Genomic DNA, 13,552 nt, shown 5'->3' on the forward strand with positions numbered 1-13,552 from the left:
AGTTCATATGTAAATGGTAAGCTGGACTACAAAATGCGATTATAACTAAGAGATAAGACCAGGATCTTCAGGGGAGCATCCGCAACAGGTACATTAAGAAATAATGAATGGAACACCTACTAGAAAAGAGGAAAGTGGGGGAGGGCTCTGAAAGATTATACATGGTTGTTTGAAGAGAGAGAGAGAGAGACTTTTTTTAAGGAGAAATTATTAACGCTGTTAGGAGTTTTTTGGAGCAAGAGATTGTGCATATGTACATACCCATGCATGGTGCATCGAATAAAGGATTGCCCATTTTCCAGAGCCAGGTGGTTACGTGGGGCCCACATGTGTACAGGTAGGATAGCATGTACATAGTGCATCAATTTTCACTTTCACTAGTGCGAGTGTGTTTTTTCTACAATAATGAGGATTTGGTACCGCCTAAAACTTCTCGAGGAAGCTATCCGCGGGCCGATGACATGAGGTAAGCAGGTGCGTCAGATGGCATCTAGTGGCGTGAGGAGGGCGAATGGGGTCAATACTTGCACACGGAGAAGTATGGACACAACGTGGATGTTTTCTTGTGATAATTATGCAGAAAGGTCATCATGAGGACCATCTTTTGGGCCCACTTCACGTGGTGGCGGGATGCATTATTGGATAAATTTGAGTGCCAGGTGTGCGGACGGATGCAGCAGGGTGACAACTATGCACTGCGAGGTCAGTTTTTGGCCTGTTCGGGGTCCGTTTGAGGTCATCTAAAAGGCCAAGGGTGCCCAACTAATAAAGCTAAGTGTGGGAACTGAAAAAAGAGAGAGAAGACCAGAAAAAATGTGGAGAAGAGAGGAGGAACAGCCGCAACTATGTTTTTTGTTATTTTGGAGCCTGTTTTGGTCGTAAACTGCTCATCCGAGGTCGGATTTGAGCACTTTGACATTGTAGATGGGGGTTTTGGGCTGTTCCGGACGCGATGGCCTGTCCATTTTTCCAAATTCCTCCCCGTTTTTCTGCTGTTTTGGCTATGTAAGTTTCTCCTATGAGCGAAGCTTCTGCTCCAATTTGTGATTGTATCTGGTATCTTTTACCCATATTGTGTGAGCTGTTTGCCCCATTGGTGTTGGCCCAAGCTCATTTGTATCTAAACATCAGAATTTCTCCTCTTTTGAGCTGAGTTTTTTGGGTGTGTGTGTGTGTGTGTGTGTCTCTATGTGGAGTGGGCAAGTGGATAGTCTCTCTCCTCTCACTCCATGGGTGTGTTTCCTGTCTCGGCCAGTAGGGTTATATAAGCCGAGTGGTGCCCCATAGTGTGTGTGTATATCCTTCCAAGAGTGTGTGTCGGGTCATTATAGAGGCGTTCTGTGTGTTTCTATCCCGCTCACATTCTTTTGCCGCCCCCACGGATCTTCTTCGAGTACCTTTTTCTTCGAGCTTCAAGCTTCGAGATAAAGGATTACAGGTTGCAGGTTGCAGATTACAGGTTACAGGTTACAGGTACAGGTGATTCACACAAGTACAAATAGCTGGAGTTCAGTGATACATTGGCAAGTGATGTCACTTGCAGCTGTTGTGGGTATGCATCACTTGGCGCCTGTTTGAGCGCATTGTCTGTTGGATTGTACGTTACTTGTGGAAACTGCCATTGTACGCCTTTGTGGAGCCATAATTGGTTTTATTTGGCAGTCCCAGCCATTTCTGAGACTTGGTCTGGAAGATAGTCATTTCTGAGACTTGACTATACGCAATTTGCATTAGCCTTCGTGTGAGGGTCGATAGCGTGAGGTTTTATTGAGCTGGGGGATTCTCAAATGTGGAGATCCTTTCGGTGATACAGGTAGCTGGAGCACCCTTTTCGTGACCTCGCCATAGGCTATGTACTAGTGTTTCCTACTTGATGCTCGAGTCCTATTGTTGGTAGTTTATGATACATATACAGTTTATATTTTGGGTTCACACTGCTCTACTTCTGGGGAAACTCTGTCAAAATTTTTCCAAGATATGATGGCTAGTTTTTTGGTCTTTTGAGCCATTTATGCTGTTATGATGCTGAAATTTTGGCAAAATCAGTGGATAAGACAGGTGTGCTTTCTTGGGAGTTGCATGGTTGACTTTAATGGAGGATCAAAATGGGCCTCAGTTCACTCCTTTTCATTTAGCTCAAAGAATCCAGATTAATGTTCATGTGTCCAGGAAGATTTTTTTCCAGCAGCGCATAGTCTTTATGTTCGGGCCAAGAAGATTAAGGGAGATACTGGAATGTCCTTTGCCTGTTGTAATTCCGATGATTAACTATGAAAACTCATTTGATGTGCATGTGTTTGTCCTTATCTAAAGTTGGGCTCCATTGAAGTTTTTGGGAATTGAGTCAGTCAAAAGTTTTGGGTTCTTGCACGTGTGTTCAAAGGGGTTCTCAAAGCATTGTAACTTGGGTAGCCATGGATTTCTCTTATCTGGAGTTTCATGGAAGAAGTGATGAAGATGTGTAAGACTTTTTGGAAAAGATGGAGGTTGCCTGCATTAGCAACCAGATTCATGATCTTCTCCAAATGTTACGTCTTCTCCAAATTTGTTTGAAGAGTGATGCACGAGTTTGGTCCAAAGCATTTGAAGAGGAGTTGCGTATGGATGATCCACCCGTAAGGTTGAGTTGGGACAATCTACGGCATGGGTTGGAAGTGGAGTTTGTGAAGATAGAAGATCCTGACAAAGTTTGGCAAGAAGTACAAGCTTTAGTGCAAAAGGAAGGTGAGCCAGTAGATGCATACATACGTAAGTTCTCATTGGCTTGGGAGAGAATGTGCAAGGCCTTAGCACCACAAGTACCCCCGCCTGACATGATGAAGAAGGACACTTTCTTGGCTGGTCTTTGGGAGAATATACGTTGGAGAGTGGAGCTAAAGAAGCCTAGAACATATGAAGATGCACTAGAGGTGGCAAGGAACAACGAGTGGAAGCTGAGGAAAATGAGCCAGCTAGGGGTGGAGTCTTTGCCCATGAGGTCTGAATTTCAACCTATGGAGTCTTTACAAGGTCGCATGCCAGGGGTTCATCACGAACCAGTGGTTCTTGTTACTCCTCAAGTTATGCAATCAGTGGTCACTACAACAGTGCAAGATGATGGGCTAAGGCAAGACATGAGGCAAGTGGTAGATTTAATGAAGAATCTGAGCCTAAACATGCTAGGTCAAGTGGTCAAAATAATTTTGTACAAAAGTGGCTTTTTTTTTACAGGACTAGTGTTAAGTGGAGGTTGTTGGGGATAAAGGCCATTAGGCCAAAACCATCACAGACTAACCGCTCCATTAACCCTAATCTCATTCCTTATTATTTGTCACGGGAACCGAATAATAGAGATAGATAGCAAAACAGAGGAAGAAATCTTTGTATTGATAGTGTTTGAGCAATTGAATATATATATGGGCGCACTCCGTTGTACGGAGCTCGAACCTCCCGACCACCCCCGAGCTTCAGTTCGCTTGCATGCAGCGTCTCACTCGCACTCGCACTCTCACTCTCACTCTCACTCGCACTCGCACTCGCACTCGCAGAAGAAGAGATCGGTGAATGATCCCCAAACGCACCACCCGTCGTGCTTTTATCCTTCTTTTTCTCGAAAAGCTTGCACGATTTTCGTACCAAGTATACCTGCGAGAAAAATATAAGAACGTGATCGCTAAGCGATCCGTAAAGGTTAGATTTCTATCATGACACTTTGCACAGATCCTGTTTCACACATTGATTTCTGCATCACCTACAAAATAGCCAAAAGAACATACTCGTGCAACCAATTCAACATGATAATCAAAGTCAAAAAAACATAATTATATACCTTCATAATCTCAATTGCCATACTCTACCATGAAGAAACAATCCACTTCTTGGTTGATAGCAGGGAGAACTGTATGATGTTGTAGGTCTGTCTGTCCCTGTGTACATTACACTGCTGCTGCCTTCTATTTGTTTTCATCATAACTTTTACAAACGAACTCAGAACAGAGCAATCCAGGTACTCAAAACGACGGGAATAGGTCTGGTCTACAAGACAGCGTGGACAGAATTGCGAAAAACATCTCTGTTTGACTAAAAACGCAACTTTTAGGTCGTGACTCATAAAAGCTCTATTTTTGGATCTCCACTACTTTTTTCACTTATTTTAAGTCTACCCATGCATTTTAAGCTAAAACACATAAATATAAAATATTGATATTAATAAAAATCTCAATTTTACTATTCATAGACAGACTATCTGTTATTCATTAATCTTTATCAAATCCGTCTTTAGTGTATTATTTAAAAAAATATATATATATGTTCTCTCTTAATATCTCAACTCATTCGTATAAGCTCTATTTAATAGACTATTCAACAATCTTTCAAATCGTACTAACGAAAGATATGCCCTGCTACATTCTTTTCGACTTTAAGAACTTCAAAAACTAGTCCTATTACATTCTCCCCTTATCAAAATTAACTCTGTCCTCAGAGTTGGTCTAAAGAGAGGAAAATTCTGTTTGCAAAACACTAATATCAATCCATGATGCATCCTCTACTAGATAGTTCTGCCACTTAACCAAATTTTCCACAATGTCTCTATTTCTCAGATGTTTAAAACACCTATCTAGTACTAAGTCTGGTTCTACAGTCAATGGTCCGTCATCTTTCAACTTAGAGTTGTCCTCTAAAACATGATGCACATTAGGAACATACTTTTTCAATAAACTCACAAAGAATACATGATGCACTTTAACATGAGAAGGCAATTCCAATTTGTAACCTAATGAACCAATGCGCTTCAAAATTTTAAATGGACCAACAAATCGTGGAGACAATCTTCTATCATTTCCAAGAATCAAACGAGACTTCTCAGGAATAACCTTTAAAAAACCATATCACCAGTTTCATACTCCACAACACGATGTTTCTTGTCATAATACAGTTTATGTCTCTTTTGAGATTCTCTAATATTCCCCTGATTTTGGCCAACTCGCTATCCATTTTCTCAAGCATCTCACGTGACAGCTCTACCTTATTCCTCGAATTAAGAAAATGAATAGGTGTAGGATAGTTATAGCCATACATTGCCTCAAACGGAGTCATCCTAATAGATGAATGATATGAACTGTTATATGCAAATTCAACCACCAAAGGCAGATATTCATTCCAATTAGATTGGTTTTCATTGACATACATTTGTAACATATCTTCTAGAATACGATTCACTCTCTCCGTTTCCCCATCTGTTTGAGGATGAAAAGCAGTAGACATGCGTAACTGGGTACCTATAGAGTCAAAAGTCGCTCTCCAGAAATGAGAAGTGAACTTAGAATCTCTGTCAGACACTATGCTCTTGGGCATGCCATGCAAAGGAAATATCTCTTTCATAAACAAGTATGCAATGGTCAATGCAGTATAAGTTATTTTTACAGGAAAGAAGTGAGCTTGTGTTGTGAGTCTATCTACCACCAGAAAGATCGAATCATACCCTCCACGAGTAGTAGGAAGTCTAATGATAAAGTCCATGGATATACACTTCCACTTCTGTAAAGGAATGTCTAAGGGTTGAAGGTCACCAAGTATCCTCTTATGTTCAATCTTAACTTGTTGACATTGAAAGCATTCACGCACATAATTCTTAACATCCAATTTCATACGCGGAAAAAGAATGAACTTTTAATCTTTTCATGTGTCTTATTCAATCCAGGATGACCAGAAAAAGTTGAATTATGACACTCATGCAAAATTTGACTCTTGAAAGCAGAATTTGTAGGAATACACAAGCGGTCATAATAATACAGATTTTCCTTATACAAGTGATATCTGTTCTCATACCTCTCACCAATATTCTCACGCAAGAATTTCAAAATAGGCATATAAAAAGAATCATTTTCAACCTCAGCATGCATATCATCAATCAAATTGGATCGCACAACAGTCAACAAATTACCCATGGACGTACGACTCAATGCATTTGCAACTTTATTTTCTTTTTCACACAAATACTTCAAATCAAAGTCATACTCAGCCAGCAATTCAATCCATCTTCTTTGTCTGTTATTTAACAATGGCTGAGTGAAAATATACTTCAAGTTTTGATGATCAGTACGCAATTCAAATTTTACACCAAGCAAGAGATGACGCCAATGCTTCAATGCATGAACAACAGCAAGTAATTCTAGATCATGTGTTGCATAGTTCAATTCATGTCGTCTTAATTTCCTAAACTCATATGCAACCACTCTTCCTTCTTGTGTCAAAACACAACCTAATTGTTAACCACTAGAGTCACAGGAAACAACAAATGGTTTGCCCATCTCAGGAACTTTTAAAACATAATTTTTTGCTATTTTAGCCTTCAAGGTCTCAAAAGCAGTCTCACAGCTAGAAGTCCACACAAAACCCTTGTCTTTCTTGGTCAATTCGGTCAAAAGACTTGCTATCTTAGAGAAATCTTTAATGTGTGCTCTCTCATATTGTGCTAGACCCATAAAGCTTCTTACATCTCTTACTAACATAGTCTTAACTTTATCAAGATCAATGTGAATCCCCTCTTTAGAAATCACTCTTCCCAAATACACAGTCTGATCCTTTGCAAAAGAATACTTACTTGCTTTGGCATATAATTTATGTTCACGCAAAACCTCAAATGTTTTCTTTAAGTGCAATGCATTATCTTCTTCATTCGTAGAATACACAAAAATATTATCCAAGAATACCAGAATGAAGTCATCAAGATACGGGTGAAAAATATTATTCATTAAGCACATGAAAGTTGTTGGTGCATTAGTCAAGCCAAAAGCAAGAACTCTAAATTCATAATGTCCATAACGTGTACGAAAAGAAATCTTTGGAATGTCCTCGACCTTAATGCGGATTTAATGGTAGCCAGAACGAAGATCAACCTTTGAAAATATTGTAGCACCACTCAAATGACTAATCAATTCATCTATGTGAGGAAGAGGATATTTGTTCTTAATGGTCTTTTTGTTTAATCCCCTATAGTCGATGCATAACCTATATGTACCATCCTTTTTCTTTTGGAATAACACGGGACTACCCCAAGGAGATACACTAGGTTTAATGAAACCCTTTTTCAAAAGATCATCAAGTTGTATCTTGAGCTCTTTAAGCTCATCAATATTGAACCTGTATGGAGATCTGGAATAAGGTGTCGCTCCTGGATATAGATCTATGGCATGGTCTACCGCTCTAGGCGGAGGTATACCAGGAAGATCGTCCGGAACACATCCTTAACTTCATGTAAGAGATCCTCTATAAATTCTCGATTTGTCTCTTTATGTTTATCCCCAGATTCTCTTTAATCTCATTAGCAAACACAAGCAACGTCTCACACTCTTATCTAAGTCACCTTATCAATTCCATTGCCAAAACTAGATTTAGAATCTCTTTCTTTCCACAAAGAGTGTGACTTATCATCATCAAATGATTAAAGATATATTTTTCTTTCTTAACAATCAATCAAAACATGATTTTCAATGATCTAATTGATACCAATGATAACATCATGCATATCAATGTTTATGTTATAGAAATCATCTTTATGATTTCGACTCTTCAAAGAAAAAAAAACAAATTTTCTACTAACTCTTTCGTGGAACTATCATTACCACTAGTTAAGTCCACAAGTCTTTTAACTTCTCGGTTTAATTTCAAGTTTAATTTCTCAATCAATTTAGACGATAAGAAGCAATGAATACTATCCAAATCAATTAAGAAATTCAAATTTTAATCTCAACTTCTACGCATAAATTCGATCTCACAGAAGCTTTCAAAGGACGTATCAAAGACATAAAACATCACAAAGAAGGAGTAGATGACTTACCTTTATCGTACGTATCGCCAAAAGTCTCCAATTGAGCCATCTTGGTATGTATTGTCTTATCGGTCACCTTGCTCGAGCATTCGAAAGTCTCGTGGTCGTGTTCTCGATATTGAAAGTATAATCCCAATCTTTGAGTTCTTCAATCCACGCTTCTAAATCTTCGAATATCTTTCTTATGCCATCAAACTCTTTAAGCTTAGCCTTCGTTAAGAATGATTTGGTTGTCGCTTCTCCCATATCATCATCGTTTCTTTTGGCGGTACCCCAGTGCCACCACGATGATTATTGTTTCCAGGTGGATTAGCATGGTTTTCACCTTCATGTTGGCCATCAAGGTGTACATAGATATCAAGCTCTCGTGCTGCTTTGCCCCGCAGAGCCTCAACACACTCCTGATTTGCAATTTTCAGATCTTCTCATAGTCCCCGAATTAGGTCTTCTTGCTCCTTCATCCTCCTCTCGTATCCTTCCATGTCCAGAGTCAACCGCTTGCTCTGATACCAATTGTCACGGGAACCGAATAATAGAGATAGATAGCAAAACAGAGGAAGAAATCTTTGTATTGATAGTGTTTGAGCAATTGAATATATATATGGGCGCACTCCGTTGTACGGAGCTCGAACCTCCCGACCACCCCCGAGCTTCAGCTCGCTTGCATGCAGCGTCTCACTCGCACTCGCACTCTCACTCTCACTCGCACTCGCACTCGCACTCGCACTCGCACTCGCACTCGCAGAAGAAGAGATCGGTGAATGATCCCCAAACGCACCACCCGTCGTGCTTTTATCCTTCTTTTTCTCGAAAAGCTTGCACGATTTCGTACCAAGTATACCTGCGAGAATAATATAAGAACGTGATCGCTAAGCGATCCGTAAAGGTTAGATTTCTATCATGACACTTTGCACAGATCCTGTTTCACACATTGATTTCTGCATCACCTACAAAATAGCCAAAAGAACATACTCGTGCAACCAATTCAACATGATAATCAAAGTCAAAAAAACATAATTATATACCTTCATAATCTCAATTGCCATACTCTACCATGAAGAAACAATCCACTTCTTGGTTGATAGCAGGGAGAACTGTATGATGTTGTAGGTCTGTCTGTCCCTGTGTACATTACACTGCTACTGTCTTCTGTTTGTTTTCATCATAACTTTTACAAACGAACTCAGAACAGAGCGATCCAGGTACTCAAAACGACGGGAATAGGTCTGGTCTACAAGACAGCGCGGACAGAATTGCGAAAAACATCTCTGTTTGACTAAAAACGCAACTTTTAGGTCGTGACTCATAAAAGCTCTATTTTTGGATCTCCACTACTTTTTTCACTTATTTTAAGTCTACCATGCATTTTAAGCTAAAACACATAAATATAAAATATTGATATTAATAAAAATCTCAATTTTACTGTTCATAGACAGACTATCTGTTATTCATTAATCTTTATCAAATCCGTCTTTAGTGTATTATTTAAAAATATATATATATATGTTCTCTCTTAATATCTCAACTCATTCGTATAAGCTCTATTTAATAGACTATTCAACAATCTTTCAAATCGTACTAACGAAAGATATGCCCTGCTACATTCTTTTCGACTTTAAGAACTTCAAAAACTAGTCCTATTACATTATTGATAATATAGAACAATAAGGAGCTCACACATAGTGTGAGATGAAGCTCCACCAAAACTCTCAAACTCTCTCTCTCTCTTCTCTCTCTCTCTCTCTCTCTCATAACCCTAACCTCTTAGCCCTTGCATCCATTCCATACTAAGCACTCATCAACAAAGAGAGGGTATCTCTCCAAATGCAATCACGTACACTTGCACCCTGAAGGCGCGTGGCATGACACGGGATGTTGATATGGGAAAACAATTTCACAATGATATTGTTAGATTGGCATTGTACATTGATTCTGCCATCGAGCTCCCCTTCGAGTGTGTCAATCACCATCCCTAACTCTTTGGCCCTTGTGCTACAACCAAGTGCTACTGAGCGAAGTCATTCTGTCATCCTCTGCATTTGCTTGGCATACTCATTTACTTGCAAGATGAATTTATCATTCGATTGCCAATATTAACTTTGTGATATTTATCTTGATGTTTTGGCAGTTTCTTTAACCTCTGACTACGTCATGACTGCAGGTTGTTGTTGTTGCCCTTGTGGCTGTTAATCTTTTTCCTCGTCTTTTTCCGTTGAGACAGAGGGTGGTGCCTCGGCCTTCTCTTTGCTCTGTTGAGGTAGAAGGTGTATCCTCGGCCTCTTGTTCTCTTGTGTGCTCAAATTTTGTGGTTTCCTCTTCTGGTGCAGGACTCGCTGCCTTTTCAATCTCTGGCTCTTTCTCTATTTGCTGCTCTTGAGTAGAGACAACTGCTTGTTGTGTTGTTTTCGGTGCTTCTTTCTGTTTAGATTCAACAGTTTTTTTCCTGTTCAGGTTCTCTTTCTTTTGTTGGTGGCATTGTATAGACCTTGCGTATGTGATATAAGGTGATTTGGATAAAAAAAAGTGGCCATAACTCAAAATTAGGCTTGCAAAGACTTCCTTGCGTCTTTTGGCAATTTTACAAGTTATATGTGATTATTATAGTTCATACTTGATTTTTGGCATGGAATAGGTGTGTACAAATGATAAGTGAGGGATGATACAATTTCCAAGCAAAAATAGTGCAAAAGTAATTATTTACAGCAGTCACATTTTTCTTGCAAAACATAAAAATTTTGACCTAAACACATTCTATACACCTAAAACAAGTCCTAAATTGAACGTGGTAAAGTTTGGTCTTGCCGGAATCACTTTGTGCACCATCACCAGGGTGAGCAACATTTTGTATCCATAGAGCCAAAAGACATAGAAACTCTTGCTTGTACAAGTAGTAGTCATCTAAATCTTTTTGCTTATGAGAAACAATGTCTTGCCATAGTTTTTGAGTATTTTGGGGATCAAAGAACTATCTCTTGAAAGGATTTACAAATTCCATGTAATCCCCCTTAACTTCCTCAAGCAAAGAGTCAAACCAAGTGCTAGCATCTTTTCTAAGGACCATCTCAAACACTAATTCTACACGTTCTTGATCAGTTACTATCCTCTTGATATGGCAAGACATCTTGAAATTTGTTAAAAATAGTTCTGCATCCTCTCTCGTCTCTCCAATGATAAGAGGATATCGTGACATTTGGCGTTGGGCCTCCATTGAATCAATTTCAAAGTGACAATATGTTTTTGTTTTACTTACTTAAAAAGATTTACACAATAATGTTTTCTAAATTATAATCTGTTTTACAACAAAATAAAAATATGCATGTCAAATGATCTATGATAATGGACAAGAGGCAGGATGACGTGGTTTGGTGATGCAAGAATTTCTTCTACTCTTTGGGCACCAAACATGAACACCATACGTTTTGAAAATGGATCTTCCTACTAATTGCAACATTTATTCTAATGTGTGGAGTGAAATGGAAGGGGAAAACCTCTATTCCTGGGCCATTATCCATGGCCTATGCATGACCTAATGCTTAAAACAAAACAAAAATATAGACGTCCAAAATAATATCGTACCTAATGAGAGGCAAAGTAAAAGGATTTATTGATGTGTTTATTTTGGTCGACCTAAGAGGGCCCAAAATTCTACGAACTACTCGTTGAGATTGCACCTTAGTACTAACAATTATGTAAACCTTTGGAATGAAAGGATCATATAAATTCTCGTGATTCATGAAAACTACTTGACTATGCTAAAGTTTGAACCTACACAAAAAGATACACATGCCGTCCTCCATGCCGGGGGCACCAATTTGAGGCGGTCTGGGGCCGGCAACAAGAATAGTGGCCTCTAAGCACCCTTCTAGGATCCCGTGCTTCTCAATTGGGTTGGGGTTGGAAAAAACAACAAACACACACACAGACTTGCAACCTAACCCTACACAAATTTGGGGTACCATCTAGTTTGGGATGCGAACTAGGATGCATATATATATATATATATAGAAAGAGAGAGAGAGAGAGAGAGAGAGAGAGAGAGAGAGAGAGAGAGAGAGAGAGAGAGCTTGGGCTGCTTTGAAATGTATCGACAGTGATCAAGCAAACGCGAATATATACGTAAGAAAGAGAGAGAAGGGGGAAAGGGGTGCTTGTAGCACTAATACCTTCTTAATTCTGTCATGACCAATCAAAGTGAGATTAGTATTTGTTCAAAATAGCTTAACCACAACACATCACAAGAGAAGCCACCCCAATCATTGTCTTATTCCCAGGGGAGTCCTCTCCACCCTGTCGCCCTCTTATAGCAGGTGGATTTTATGGCTAAATGGATAACAACACCCGAAGACAAGCTATGAAGAACTTAAATAAAACACGAAGACACTTACACATCATTGTTGTCCATGACTTCACGTTGGAAGAGAGACAAAGTATCCATGTTTAGTCCAAGTCCACCTTCCTTGATTCATCAAATGTTGGGCTCACACTAGTAGGAAAAATGGTAGGCTTCCTACTCCGGATTAAATGATCACTCTCTCTTACAATGGCATGGAGATCCCTTGCTAATCACCCCTAATACCACACATACATATGCATAAGCTAATGAGATTCTACTCAAGAGCTACTTCTCAAGAGGTTGAGCTTGGCTTCTCAAACTAGAGCATAGTGCTCTAGCTTATGGCTTCTTCCTTTGTGCTAGCTACACCCTCCTTTAATAGCAATTTTGAAGGCTAGGGTTACTCCTCTAACCATGGTTGGGTTATATTTTAAGCACTTTATCTAATTTCTTTTGCTTGGAATTATCAAGAAGTTGGTGAAGAAAGAGAGAGGAGAGAAATGGAGATAGAACTTTTCATAGTGGGTTAGTGTCAATAGATTAGTAGAGTTAGTATTTTTATTAATTTACAAATGAAATTGGATATTTGCAATGGAAGTATCCATGTAGGATACAAATAAGGAAGAAAAATAATAAAAGACGGATTTCTTACAATGTTGATGCTCCAAGTGTCTTGAGTAGGGCCAATTTTGACGCTTGTTGACAGTCCACTAGCTTTGACGGTATGTTTTTTTCTCCATCTTGACCTTCTTCGGAAGCCAAGGTAATTGAAGATGAGTAATCAATCACCATAATGTTGTCTTTCAAGAGAAGAGATTGTATTTTGTGGTTTTTTTAATAGATATAGGTAATTTGGAGGAGGAAAAATGAAACTAGGTGGTCAATTTTGGGTTGAAAGTGTGTGTAGGAGGCACGAGCTCACCATGGTTTCTCTTCAAGGTTGAGGAGAAGGTGAGTAGGGTGCACAGAGGAGTGGTGAGAGAGGTGAGGATGATGAGTGAAGAAGTGTGTGAAAGAGGAAAATGATAAAGTGGAAGAGGGAGTGTGGCTGTGGCATGGGCAAAATGGGGTCCACCAATAAAATCATAGCTCGCAGCTCGTAGCTCCACTACAAGAGGCTATTCATATTAGCGACGCTCAAAAAAAAAATTCCCGGCGTGGCTATGAGCGTCGCAGATATACAAGTAAATTTGCGACGCTCATAGCGACGCCGGCTGGGCTAAAAAAAATAACAGAGAGCGCCCAAAAACTCAGATCTCAGATCTGAGTTTTTCGGCGCCCTCAAGCAAGGAGCAGGTAACGTTCTCCCTCTCTCTCTCTCTCTCTTTCTTCTCCACACACACACACACACACACACACACGAGGAGAGGAAGGAGAGCCAGGTATGCTCCTTCCCTCTCCTCACTCTC

The sequence above is a fragment of the Adiantum capillus-veneris genome, chromosome 3 (genome assembly GCF_014529385.1).
Source record: "Adiantum capillus-veneris isolate H3 chromosome 3, ASM1452938v2, whole genome shotgun sequence".
In the NCBI taxonomy this organism is placed as follows: domain Eukaryota; kingdom Viridiplantae; phylum Streptophyta; class Polypodiopsida; order Polypodiales; family Pteridaceae; genus Adiantum; species Adiantum capillus-veneris.